Here is a 14,619-nt window from a genome sequence, read left to right as displayed (position 1 = left end):
CGAAAAAAGTTCTCACGCAAAGATTGTGAAATCATCTTTGCTAATTCCAATTGTACCTTTAATTCGCGAAAAACATTAAAAACATTCTCAGGCAAAGATTGTGAAATCAACTTTGCTAATTCCAACTGTAACTTTAATTCACGAAAAACTTTTTATACTTGACATTCCTTTATTGGCCACAAATCAATTCAGTGCTCAGATTTTCAGCTTCGGTTTTAAGGAATTAGCGGACGTTGTATAAGAAAAAACTATGAAGTCGACTTAAAACAAAATGTTTCATATCACTAGTGCAGGCTGGCGAATGTGCTATTAATCTATTACCGACTTTCATTCGTTTAAATTAGTCTCTACCAAGTTTTTATTATTTTCCATTGTAAAACGATTTTCATACGACATTTTTAACAGAAGATGTCCCTCTTATAAAAGTTTTTGTGTCAACTACAGGCCTCGCCCGCTAATTCCTTAAAACCCAAGCTGAAAATCTGAGCACTGAATTGATTTGTGGCCAATAAAGGAGTGTCAAGTATAAAAAGTGACAGAGGAATCAGTGTTCGAACGAAGAACGAGAATACAATTGGAATTAGCAAAGTTGATTTCACAATCTTTGCGTGAGAATGTTTTTAATGTTTTTCGTGAATTAAAGGGTTAAAGGTACAATTGGAATTAGCAAAGATGATTTCACAATCTTTGCGTGACAACTTTTTTCGTGAATTAAAGGGAATTAGCTTCATTCATACGAGTCATGTGTATGGGGGGGATTGAATAAGCTTTAATGTATACACTTTATTTCCACTGGTTTTTAAGATATTGCGCTTGCAAAATTACTGATTTTCACTGGAAGAAAACCCTCTGGAATAGCAAGGACCGGGGTCGGTCTTACTGGCGCCACGGGTGGCTTTGCCTGTTGAAACTGATATCTACCTGCCAAAGGTCTACGACAGGGTTCGCAAGGCCCAAAAGCTGGACAATTCTTTTCCGTCAGAAATTCTACTTAGGTAGGTACATCTGCGGTATCGAGAAGCGCACCGTTACTTTTATTTCGCACTTGCATCTACGCTCGGATGGCCGGTTCTTTTGGGAGGGATGTAAGTTGGATTCGTTAGGTTAGGAGGATTGAAAGTGGCTAGACTAAATTTCAAGCATGGGGAGCAGATTGTATCAGAACCAATCGGATTTGCATCCCTCACAAACGGCTGCTCTCTTGAAGAGGCCCGATGCGGAATACGATTTACTTTAATTACAGTACAAGTGTGCTTTGTAATAAAGTGTTTCTATCGTCTCCTGAATTCAACAACTGGCATCCAGACATCTACGCTCCTACAATCCACCGGCAATACTCCTCGTGGAGAGACACAGGAAAAAAGGGGGTATAAATACGAGCTTCGATATCAAAACAAAAACATGCGTTGACGTATTCTGTGCGAGAGAAGGTGGGCAATGGGGAGGAGGTACTGCTGTGAAGAGGCCATCTACAAGAGAGCAGCCGATTGTGAGGGATGCAAAATGTTAAAAAAAAATAGTTCCATTTGAAAAACCGAACTTGACCATCGTATCTTTTAAAATAATAATAAAAAAATCGTCTCGGCTAATAAATTGGCCCTCTCGAACCATTCAATTACATATTTTTTTTAATTTTTTATTTCCAATACTTTGGGAGATGTCGCGCTGTCCAGTCTTAGGTGGGACACCCTGTAGATCGACACGGGTCGATCTATTCCCCCGCTCCCCTGCACGAGGGTTGGGGGACAGCCGATAACAACAATAACAACAATAACAACAATAACAACAATAACAACAATAACAACAATAACAACAATAACAACAGTAACAACAGTAACAACAGTAACAACAGTAACAACAGTAACAACAGTAACAACAGTAAAAACAGTAACAACAGTGACAACAGTAACAACAGTGACAACAGTAACAACAGTAACAACAGTAACAACAGTGACAACAGTAACAACAGTGACAACAGTAACAACAGTGACAACAGTAACAACAGTGACAACAGTAACAACAGTGACAACAGTAACAACAGTGACAACAGTAACAACAGTGACAACAGTAACAACAGTGACAACAATAACAACAGTAACAACAGTAACAACAATAACAACACTAACAACAATAACAACAATAACAACAATAACAACAGTAAAAACAGTAACAACAGTAACAATAATAGCAATAATAACAATAATAATAATAGTAACCGATATTTAAATCCGTTCAAATATATGAATTGTCTTCCATTACTGGCGTACTCAACATTTTTTTAAATCAGATTTGTTGCTTAATATTAATTGGTATTATATATTAAATTATTATTTTATTTATTATTATTATCAATATTATTGATTACATCATTGATTATTATTACAATGATTAATTGTTTTTAAGAAAAATTTCTTTGACAATTTGGAATTATGATACACGTTATTCATCGAACGTAGAGTCCTATGCCTATGTATTTCTGAAAGAGGTTAACGATCTGATAATCAAATCCGCCTAAACAGGTTTGTTGCGTAACAAAGAATTCGCAATCATTTTGAAACAAACTGCAAAAGTTGTCATCAATGGATATTTCGTTTGTACTAATTTTATGCGTGTGTAACACGCTGCCTAATAACATTCTACACGAAACCAAATATTTACATTGTAATTTATTATTATTGGACATTCTCGATTTACGTATAAATCTTCAAATCAAAAATATGGTGGCATAATCCTGATTTTTCAAATTTTCTCAGTACTTACAGGATACCCTATATATCCCTGAAATTAATCTCTACAAAATTTCAATGACATTCTTAAAATAATTTTCTTAAAAATTCAATAAATTTCTGACATATTGGCGTTGGAAACAGAAATATTAAATCCAGCATCGTTAATCATTTTACAGACGACTGAAACTGAAATTCTATGAAGTGACCATCATTATTCTACCAGCTTTCAAGATTACGCTCTTCATTGCTAATTTATAATTACTAACATATAATATTCCCACGGCACCGTTACACAGATTTGTGCATTTTAAATCAGGTATCCAAAGGCACCATAAACCTGTGACATTTGGAGACATCGTAAAGCGGGCGATTTCGATCGGAATTTTGAGGGGCACAAGATGCGATGGTCCCACGAAATATACTACTTTTCTTTTTGCATGTGGAACGTTGTCCCCTCGAAGCACATGTGGCAACTTGTGCCTAGAAGGACATTTTTGCATATACGAGAATATTGTGAAAGTGGGTTGAAAATGTATCACATCATAGTGTGCTTAGCTCTGAATTTACATAAGGGGTTACTGCACCTCGTTTCGATAACTGACTTGCGAATAAAAGAAGTCATAACAAGACCTCTGACACTTCACGACAGTGAAATTAAAGCTGCTGTACCACTGCGTTTTAATGTATTTTATTTAAAATTTCATTTACAGTTTTAAGTTTCGTTAAGTTACACGTGGATTAAATAGATATTTATTTAATAACGATTTTAACTAAGATTATGATTATGTATTATTGCATTATGATTAGTAGATAGAATGAGATGTTCGTTGGTTTTGTTGGTGGTCTATTAATTAAGTAAAATTTGTCTACGCCTGTGACGTGTGTAACAAGTATTTTATTAACTCCAGATAGTCACCATTTTTTAAAGAAACTACCGTACATGTGGATTAAGGTGGAGCTTATTCTTCGACTATGGAAATATGATCTTCTTGCCATTCCAATTTGTTCTTTTTTATGAAAAATAAAGTCGAACAGGATTGATCTATATTTAGGGGTAGCTCAGTGGTGGTGAAATTTTCAATGTACATGGGAATTATATGGAAGTGCATGGAACATTAGAAATTTTTCCAAATGCATTCATTCGTTCATTAAGAAAAATAGAAACTGAGAAAAGGTATCATTGTGCTCCATCTGACGTATAATTAAGTAAAACAATTAGTAGATTGTACCTCGACAGCAGGAAACAGACACTGTGAACAATAAATTTAACAAATTATCGAATATAACTAATGTAATGAAATATAAATGTAAATATATAAATTTAAATATCACCATTATATGTTAAATTTTCAAAATATATTTCTTTAACTTTTAAGCTCGCTAATATGGTTAGGAATTCTTTTTTAAATTCGTAAAAATACATTTTTGATTTATTTAGGATGGCGGGGAAGGGAAAAAGAAGATAGCTCTCGAAATGTTTTTAACTCGAAATATTTTTTAAAATATTGCACACACAGATCAAAAGTTCCAGAGAGTTGAAATATCTATCGTAAAAAATATATTCATATTAGAGACATACACAGCGAATGAATTAATCTTTTGTTTATTGCTAGGTACGCATTTATCCTGGTGAAAAAATCATTCGTTGCATTAATAAATATTTAAATGTCGACAGAAATTCATTTCGGCGTTTGTTCAAATAAACGAGCTAATAAGTTGATCGCAGTGCGATTATTATTTCCATTAAACTAAAATTGTACATTATCAGTAAAAATGATTACAATAAAATAATCCACTTGCTATTCGATTAACAATGTTGTAACTACAATCCTTTCACTCGTTTTACACCACATAAAATATTTTCTTACCTTCAAAAATTTCTTTAAAAAAATCACACGCAACTGAGTTAACGAAACACATGAAATTAAAACTTCAAACGAAAAATTCATCCTCTTCACCACAACTCCTATCACGAATTATGTAAATAATAAAATAGCAAATTGCATTAAAAGAAGGGAAATAATACCAATATATCGAAATACAGTTATCTTCCCATTTTGTGGAATAATTTCATCTCTTATGCAAGAAATTTGCTCCCTCCCCCATACACCAGATTTCTTTAAAAGTATTGGGTAACTTGCTGAGAATTAAGCAAGCACTATGTCGTCCTCGGTTTATCAAAAGTCCTTCGTGTATTTTAACACAAACGTAACGCTGTTTGAAAGAGTGGAAAAGACACAGGTTCGGCCTTACAGAAAACGAGTTAATCATGCGACAATAATTCTGTTGCGTGAAAATGTAGTCGCTATTACAGAGCTTTTAAACCAGATTGCAGGTCTAGTTCAACTGGATACCAAAGAGTTCCTGCTACACGAAATTGTGAAAGATCAGGCTTCGCACGTAACAGATTTCGTTAATACATTTTTAAGGAAGATTCCGATGGCCGTCACTTTTCAAAATATCTGTTCTACATCCTCGCGAAATGAAGAGAACCACATACTTCTACTCTATATTTCGCATAACTTTCTTCTCCAACAAGTTCTTTATATGCATATGTATAAACCACTGGAAATATTTGTTGCATCACCTATAAATGTGCAAAGTGCCCAAAATTTTCGTGTTTTTTATTTAGAATATACATAGCATATTATTATTATTATGTTTTTATTATACTCACCGATATACATGAGAGACGAAGAATATACAAATAAAGGAAAATAAATAGACACTATGGAGGGTAAAGTGGTTGGTATCGAAATTGGAGTGACCAACGTGGCGAGTACTGAATAATACATAGTTAATAATCATGCAATAATATTATATTTTACTAATAGTAATATTGGGTGAGGTATAAGTGACGAGGTGTTAAATATTCGATTGTTGCAATAAATATTTGCAGTAGTATGAGTTGTACTTACGTATCGTTGCATACATGGCGTCATTGAAATACTTTGCCTATAATAAAAGGGGACAAATTTTTGTTAATTAATATACAACTACTGAAAACGATAACTAGTTTGTTGTTCGTGGCTAATGTTAATGGATAATAATTCTCGATGAATTTTATACGCCTCGGTTTTATGGATTTTTTGTAATATTATTAAGTTAGAATTATATTCTGAAATACCTATTTTTAATGTGTTTTCTTTACCTTATTAAATTTACAATACCTTATTAGGCGGCGGGAGGGGGGGGGGTGCAGGTTATTTGAATATTATAAAAGGAGATCGCGAGGCCAAAAAGATTGGGAAACACTGATCTACAGTTTTAGAATTCCAAAAATCTTAAATTTATTTAAGTGAAGAATTAATAATTTTATTCATATTCATATTTTTTCAGCTCGAAATAGCACTGCTCTAAATTCTCCTAATAATAATTGATTTGTTACATCAATATATTTATTTTACCTTATTTAGTGTAGCATAAAATTTGGTTCGATTCTGTTGAAAATACACTCGAAAAATCGTCAAAATTATATCGATCCTTGAGTTGTATCACAAGGAAATAACTGTTATACGTAGCACCTACCCCTCCTGCGACGTCGAATTTAGTTATACATTTAACATATCCATTAGGATGGAGAAGCAAAATAATAGAAAAATTGTCAAAGAAATGAAAACGCGAGTGAGTAAAAAAATGATCCAAGGACCACCGCGGGGTGAGAAAGATAAAAAAACGCGAATAGGTAAAAAAAAGATCCGGGGTCCGCAGTGGGATTAAATATCTTATCAACTACTATGGGAAAATGGGGTATAATCGGGTGCCTAATGTATTTTTCCTGCTAGCATAAAGTCAGACGGCAAAATAAACTTTGGACACAGCTAGAAATCTTAATTGGACCTTGCAGAATCAGAAAATGAGAGTTCTTATTTGAAAAAAAAAACTATTTGGCTCACAGGAAAACAAGTTTTCTCGGAAGTATGCAATAGGGCGGAGCGGAAAATTTAAATTTGAATTTTCGGTTGATTAACCAACCGCAACTGTAAAAAAAATTTGTAAAAATATTCAGGTCTGCAGGTTCCTTTTTCTCCTAAAAATGATTGTATGATTATATGATTATGTGATCATTTTTAGAAGAAAAGGGAACCTGTAGACATGAATATTTTTCCAAAATTTGTTTACAGTTGTGTTTGGTTAATCAAAAGACAACTATCCCGCACCCAGGCCCACTCAAACTTCAAATTTAAATTTTCGCCTATATATTATCGCTCCGCCCTAGTATGCAAGTAGGGGAAGGTGGGGCAAGACGGGGTAGTTAAGGTTTGATGATGAATAAAACACAGATTTTCATAATCAACTAATCAATTTTATGTCTGAACCATTCTTTGGTAATAAGTCTTTCAGTTTAACTGTGAATTAATTGTGAGTTTTACAGGTTTAAATGGAATAAATAAAAAAATCAGAAAAAGTCGTTTCTCCCCATCTTGCTTAAAAAAACAATATAAATAAAGTGTATATGTATATATATATATATATATTTATAAAGTAATTATTTGTTGGGTTGACAGAGGAGGCACACATGTATGGCTTCGTCGTCCTCATCTCCTACATCAACACAGGAGAAATGGGCCTATTTGCCATATATTTGGCAGCTTATCCACCTTTCCACAAGGGAATCAGTTCTTTTGGACTAATTAATAGAAAAGAAGTATCATTTTTCTCGGTCCGTCTTCCGTCTGTAGTTTCTAACCATCCTGGAACAATGAGAAACTTTGATTTTTATTTCTAGGTTTGTGAGGGGCATGATGGGGTAACTCTCATTTTCATTACCCCATCATGCCCCTTCTCGTCTCACTACAATCATATGAACACTGCCCGAAATATTATTTACAAAAGTATAAAATAATATACGTACCTTATAGCCAGCTAAATTCTGCCTCAGAAACACATACATATACCGGAGATCTTCTATATTATTATATCACTGTCACGGGTGCTAAAAATAAGGAAAAAGTGAGGAAGTCCCAATAAATTATAAATTCTGATCTAACTTCGTCACGCGTCCACATGTTTCATTGATTCGCTGCTCACTGACGGCGCCGATAGCGACGCATCTAACGCGTATGCACAGTTTTAATTAGTGCGTATGTATCACGAGATACAGGGGGTACCCCGCCTTGCCCCCCCCGTCTTGCCCTACTTTCCCCTACCCGGTTTTACCCCATAGGTGTGGGTAATATCGGGTACCAATTAAAAAACGCATGAAATATTATATAATTATAAAAACATTATTACTATTATTTTAGAAACCATAAAGGAAGGTTTTTCTACAAATATTAATTTGTACATAAATTTATTTTAATTTATCTAGTGCACAAAAATCACAAATAAAGGTCTCGTCGCCCCCCTCAATATTTATGCAAATCTCATGAGCCCATCCGCGATCTATACATACAATCAAGATTATTATTGAATTTTTTAAAGATTAGAAATCAGCTTCTATAAGACATTTACGCCATACATAGAAAGTATGGGTACCCGATTTTACCCCATACTCAATTACCCGGTTTTGCCCCAAATGAGGTGATTTACTAAACATTAAATATTTACACTTTAAAGAGCCGGGTAAAAACCCGAAACTTTGTGGATATATGGGGAATTTCCTCCTGATTACAATGCAATTTTTTTTGCTGCCCAAAATCACACCAACCGGGTTAAATTAACCCCTGAAGATTCGGCTATTTTTCGATTTTATTTTCTAACTCGCAATCTGTAAGGTATAGAAAATAAATTTCAAGACAAAATTTACTTCTTTTAATTAGATCTATCAAATGGTAAAAGTTTTATCAATTGTTTAAACAATTAGAAAAAAAGTTATAAACAAAAATTTTAATAATATTTTCTAAAATTCGTTGTTTCACGTGAAATCTGAACTGGATGTTTAAATAATTATGAAACAATTTTAACTTTTGTTGTGTCGCGGAAATATGCTCCTCGACAATCGAATAAATTTTGGATGCCATTGTAACGTACCTTAAGGGGGAACACCACTATGCTGGCCGGAAAAGTAAGCCATTTTTAAGATTTTTTTTCAGGAATAATTTACAGTTTTCATTTGATAGATCTAATTAAAAGAAGTAACTTTTGTCTTGAAATTTCTTTTCTATATCTTACAGATCGCTAGTTAGAAAATAAAATCGAAAAATAGCCGAATCTTCAGGGGTTAATTTCACCCCCTTAGTGTGATTTTGGACAGCAAAAAAAAAATGCGTTGTAATCCGGAGAAAATTCTCTACATATCCACAAAGTTGCAGAATTTTTGGAATTTTCGGGTTCGGGATCTTCCCTTGTTAGAGAAACAATACCCGGTCTGACCCGCGTTCCCGGTTTTGCCCCACTTTCCCCTATCTACCTAACCCGAAACGACGTACCATTAGCACAAGTATCTCCACCTCTGTTACAATGCACAGCCCCGTCAATAGTTCAGCACCCCCTCTCGAACCTGGCTAACAGTAACGCAATTAAAAAAATGTTACTGAAATATTCTGTGCATTCCAGCAGCAGCGGAATAAGAACTACTCAGATGGCATCATCGAAGCTACATCCTCGAAAATTCTGGACAAACGAGGGCGTCGTTCGCGATATTATCTAAGGTCATCGGCGTCGTTGCAAGAACAATGCTGATCACTGGGGAGCGAACTTTGGCTTGGCCACTCTTACTCACGTACGATGGCTTTACTACCGTATAAGAATACGAAATAACGCAGGTGTTTCGTTCAGTAGAAAAGTAGAGGGGCCACCGATGGATACGCGTCTCTCCTCGGCAGTCTTCATTCATGTCCTGTTCCATCTTCTGCTAATACTAGAGGACTGTCGGGGAAAGACACTTCGTGCTCCGTGCAGTGATCGGTGTGAATTTTCTATGAGATTGACTGCTTGGACTCAAACTCACTGCTCAGAGATTGAGCGACTGAGGCAAAGTAATGAACAGTGAGTGTTTAAAAATTAATTCGAATTAAGTGCACGTAACTGCTGGAAGGTTCCACTTTGTAAGACCCGCGACTGACGTTTCGATGAAGGAAGAAGTTGCGCGTGAAGAATAATCGTGGGCGAGGAGCGATGTAAATAATAAGGAAGCTTGTTGAAATGACGGTGCTAATTAAAATGTGCTACGATCAACTGCTGTCCCAAATAAAACGAAGGAACGATATCGGTACGATGAGACACTGACACACATTCCAGCTTGTCGCGATGCCGTCGTGTTGAATGTCGAGTTGTTGAGATAGGAAGATGCAACTTGTTCGTGAATTTTTTTGTAGTGGTTTCAGGTATAGAAGATATTAGAAGTTCCACTAATTTCGGTTGATCTTTATGGAGCTTATGGCATCTTTATCTTGCTCAAAAATAGCGCAGTATTTTTATTTTTATTCAGTTAACTTATTATAGATGATCTATTAAAGATTTCTTTTATACATGAAACATAAAAATGGTTAGAAAAAACAAACGGAATCAGAATTTAATTTTAAATTTTTTTGATGCAAAAATTCAATATCTGATTGATTTGGCATCAGGATTGTTTTGGGTGCATGCGTCCATAAGGAAGATATTCTTAAATTTTCCTGCCATACAGTAAGGTGGGCTTAATTACCAGAAATTGGGTGAATTTTCTATCTTTCAATTTATTAGGTTAGCTATTATTTATTTATTTTCCATTATTTATTTTCTTTTGAAGCATGGATACTTTTGTTTTCACGCGACTTCCTTCGTTCGATGTCTTCTACTCCTTAAGGGGACTGGGCAATCGAAAAATTGATGCTTGATTTATAGTAAAATTCGCAAAATTAAAATGAAGAGAAAAAAATATTCGAGAAAAACGCATTTAAAGTTTCTGGGCAAAGGTTGCCGCTTGACGTTTTTAGCTCCCAAATCTACAATTTTGCAAATTTTACTATCAACCAAGCGGCATTTTATTGAGAAAAGACAGTACTTTCGGAAAATGCGATACAAAAAAATCGATTTTTCGACTGCCTAGTCCCCTTAAAGGATAAGTTATGCCATTTACCTCACCACGATTCCCCAAAATATTCTAAATTCAAATAAATCTTTAAGAACAACGTGGTCGGACGATATTTTTGCGCTACAGATATTAGCAACAACTTATATTTATCTCGAAGTTAGCAGAATCCTAAAAAAAAGAGAAAACATGATTGGGTCAAATAAGACCCGAGAGACGTAGTACGTACTACGGTCCGTCGCAGTTGTGACGTCAAGAAACTGTGTTTAAGTATCAATATTTCTTTAGTACTTTCTTAACTGTCCTAACGCCTATCTATATTCTACCGTTTCGTGAAATGGTTAAAAAATCGTGTGGACCGTTAAAATGAACACCCTTCGCCCTAGAAAATGATTACCTTTTTAAAAGAGGAATCCTATTTTTTGGGCTAAAAACATAGCAAAATTGGGGATTTTTTATTTAAGAAACTAGCGATTCAAATCATCTGAAATTTGGACCATGATTTTATGGGTCTTTCAAGAAGTCGCAGTGTTTTTTTTTATTCATTTCTAATAATAAATATAGGAATTATGCATGATTGACCATCGCGCCGCTAAAATTCCTCGTCCGCTGGTGAGCATGATATTTAACTTCCAGGTAATTTGAAATGGAAAAATGAAACGACGTTTGACTTTATACATATACATAAGTAGCTCGGTGTTTATTAAAAATTAATTTAAAAAAAACAGTAACTTCTACAAGAAAAATGCATAAAAATGCGGTTCAAATTTCAGCTGAATCTAATCGCCAGTTTCTTAAATAAAATCCCAAATTCTGCTATGGTTTTAGCCCGAAAAATAGGATTCCCTCTGAAGAGGCAGGCAGCAACATTTGAGGGGGTGACTCAAAACGAAAAAGACCTTATAAACTTTAAAGATAGTGTCAAAAAAATATACTTACAGCGGTAAACTATTGTCTTTGATATTTCAAATGAGTGAAGCTCTAAGGTAATTTCAGCAGATAAATTTGCATAAAAAATAGAAACGCAAGTAATAATGATTCCTTTTCAAATCACCTCCTCGATCACCTGATATTTCGCCCTGCAAACTTACCTGTTACGTTCCGTGCGACGAAACAATCAGTTACACGATCACATTCGAAAACCGAAAGGAATCGTACAATTTACCAACTTCGACAAAAAAATATGACACCAATCGTTGTGCAAGAAATTCGACAGTCAATTTTGCAACGCATTGACCTTTGTGTGCAAGAAAACGGCAGCTCTTTCGAGACCTTACTACTGTTTTGTAACGGGAGTAGCATAAATCTTTGCAGACATCTATCTACTTAATTATTCCTAAGTTTGTGACATTATGTGACATTTCTTCGCCAACTTCGTTTTATCCCCCTATTCCACCCTCTTTAATAAAATCATTTTTTTCTAGATAGACTTTCATATAAGAAACGAATCAGTAATCACTTTGGAATCGTTAATGCAACCAAAACCCTAAATGTACCCACACTTTTAAAAAATTATTGAAAACAGAAATTAAAGCATGTGACGTCTGCTTCGATGCTTCTCATGTGAAATTTCAGTCGTTACCATTCCTGTTTTTTTTTTGTTCGCCTGGAGGAAACTGAATCGTCGTTTCGATTTGAATAAGTGATTCATGTCGTCACAGCACGACAAGGTTAAACGCTAGCGAAAGTTCTTGCGCATCTTTCTTTCCATTCGAGGACTGCATTGTGACCAAGTGCTCGTACTTTCGGAATTTCTGTTGTTCTCATTGACCGTTCCAAGGTCGTTGATTCGCTGAATTTCACGATCGTTTATAAAGAACGGTTTGGTAATAGTGGAAAGTGCGAAGTGGCATGCATTTAAATTTTAAATCCATTATTAACGCCGGTTAATGAGTCTGTGAGGACAATTGGCCGGGCCTTTCTTAAATACAGCTTCAAATTCCACATAAAAAATTACGGGGATAGGGTAAAGAGTACAATGGTGGGCCACTTAAGGGGAGGTTCCGGTCTAAAAATCGATTTTTTTTTATTTAATTTTTCGAATGTTCGACCTTTTAGGAATACGTGTTTAAAAGGATTTGTTGAAATTCGTAAAATTCCCGAAGTTATAGTCATTTGAGTAGCGGCAAATGCATGGGCAACACCCGGCACTCGGCGCCCACGTGAAACTTTAAACGCGTTTTTCTCGAAACAGTGTTCTCAAAACGGTGGGACCTGTATCTCCAAAAGTTATTATCCGATTCGACTGAAACTTTTTTTATTTTGAAGAATATACTTCTGGCTAGGGAGGAAACCAGAAAATTACAAAAAAATGAAAATTTATACTTTTCTAGGGCGTTGAAAGCATGAAAACTATAGGGAAAAAGTGATTACAAACTTCAAGTGTCGTTATTTTCTTAAAAAAAAATGTAATTTTATAATTTTTCTGGTTTCCCCCCTAGCCAGAAGTATATTCTTCAAAATAAAAAAGTTTCAGTCGAATCGGATAATAACTTTTGGGGATACAGGTCCCACCGATTTGGATGAATTTTTGACGCCGATCCCACTTTTCAAAAAAGTGACCACGAGGCGGCGCCCTCCGGGGTACTTACCTAACCCGCTAATGAATATGTGGTCTGGGTTAGGTTTAACCAATAACTGTTTTAATGTTTTCATGGTTATAAAATAGTTGCCGGCAGCTCGGCCAATTATTGCTATTCAACATTATTCATATGACAGTTGTTGCCCCCCTGTAATTTTCATAATATATGTATAATTTTAACAAATAAATAATTTTTTTTTACGAAGCTTTGATCTTTATTTATCAATATATACTGAATACGAGAGATATAGATATCACAAATGCATTAAAATATTCGAAAACTTTCAACTGTACTCTAATGATTTTTTATTGAATCGCTGTAATTTTCAAGCTGCAAAGCCGAGTCTCTTATCTGCTTTTAAATATCATCACAGTATATAATGAGTGGAGAAATATTGATTACATCCGAAGCAAAAAAGTACAAGGAATATGAATATGTTAATTAAAAAAAGCATAACATTGGTATTTCTTTATATTTTTTCATTTCTCAAAATAGGGCCAATCACTGTCAGGTGGCCAACCACTGTACTCTTTACCCCTATATGTAGGTAGTAGAGAATGATCCAAATGTACAGGGTGTATCAGAAGTTGTGGCACAACCAACAGGGAGGTAATTTCTTATGTAAAAATAAATCGAAAATGTAGAGTGAACTGTTTTTGCGTGAGCTTTAGTTTTAGAGAAAACCAATTTTGGAAACTCCTTTAGTACACATATATATACCTAACTGAGAATTAACAGAATACAGGAGTAAGTATGGTAAAATCGTGGGTGACACGAATCCTTGCCCAAAAATGAATAAAAAATGTAGAACAATCATTTTTAGAAAGTGGCTATGTTTTTGAAAAGATCGATTTGAAGATGAAACCGATTCTTAGTCCAGCGCATGCGCCTTCGATGGATTTTCAAAATCATTTTTGCCGATAGCAAAGTCTCGATCGAAAAAAAGTTATTGCATAATTTCCAATTATTTTTACACAAGAATTTAATTTCATTTGCAATCATATCATATTTACTGTCAACGTGCGTGCATTAGATAAGTTTTCAAAATCGATTTCCTCGAAAAAATTTCATTCAACATTTTCGACTTACCTTTACACCTTACGACACATCCTGTTTAAAATAAATGTAGGTACAGTATGTTTCAAACAATCCTAATTTGCTGGAACAAAATTTAATTGGTAATAGAATTTTACAACACAAAGCAAATGTCAACTCAGGTGTACCTCCAAACACTTTTAAACCAAAGTGAACTTAAATTTATTCTTCTGGTAGATATAATGCCTTAATATCGTGGATGTGGGTTAAGTTTACGTCAGGTCTGGGTTATAGAATATTCTCCTTAAGGGGTTATACC

At 34.7% G+C, this 14,619-nt stretch overlaps 2 long non-coding RNA genes across 2 annotated transcripts in view; one reads left to right on the top strand and one right to left on the bottom strand.

Annotated features, from left to right (window-relative positions):
* The window catches only part of LOC143375087 (uncharacterized), a 257,399-nt gene that overhangs the window by 109,000 nt on the left and 133,780 nt on the right, over positions 1–14,619 (top strand). The window lies entirely within an intron of this gene.
* Positions 6,972–7,807, bottom strand: LOC143378671 (uncharacterized). Its single transcript, XR_013088336.1, has 3 exons — positions 7,585–7,807; positions 7,285–7,423; positions 6,972–7,152 (listed from the first exon to the last, which is right to left on the bottom strand). It is a non-coding gene; the product is annotated as an uncharacterized LOC143378671 (long non-coding RNA).

Source organism: Andrena cerasifolii, chromosome 1 (genome assembly GCF_050908995.1).
Source record: "Andrena cerasifolii isolate SP2316 chromosome 1, iyAndCera1_principal, whole genome shotgun sequence".
In the NCBI taxonomy this organism is placed as follows: domain Eukaryota; kingdom Metazoa; phylum Arthropoda; class Insecta; order Hymenoptera; family Andrenidae; genus Andrena; species Andrena cerasifolii.
This window is presented reverse-complemented; position numbering and strand designations above follow the sequence as displayed.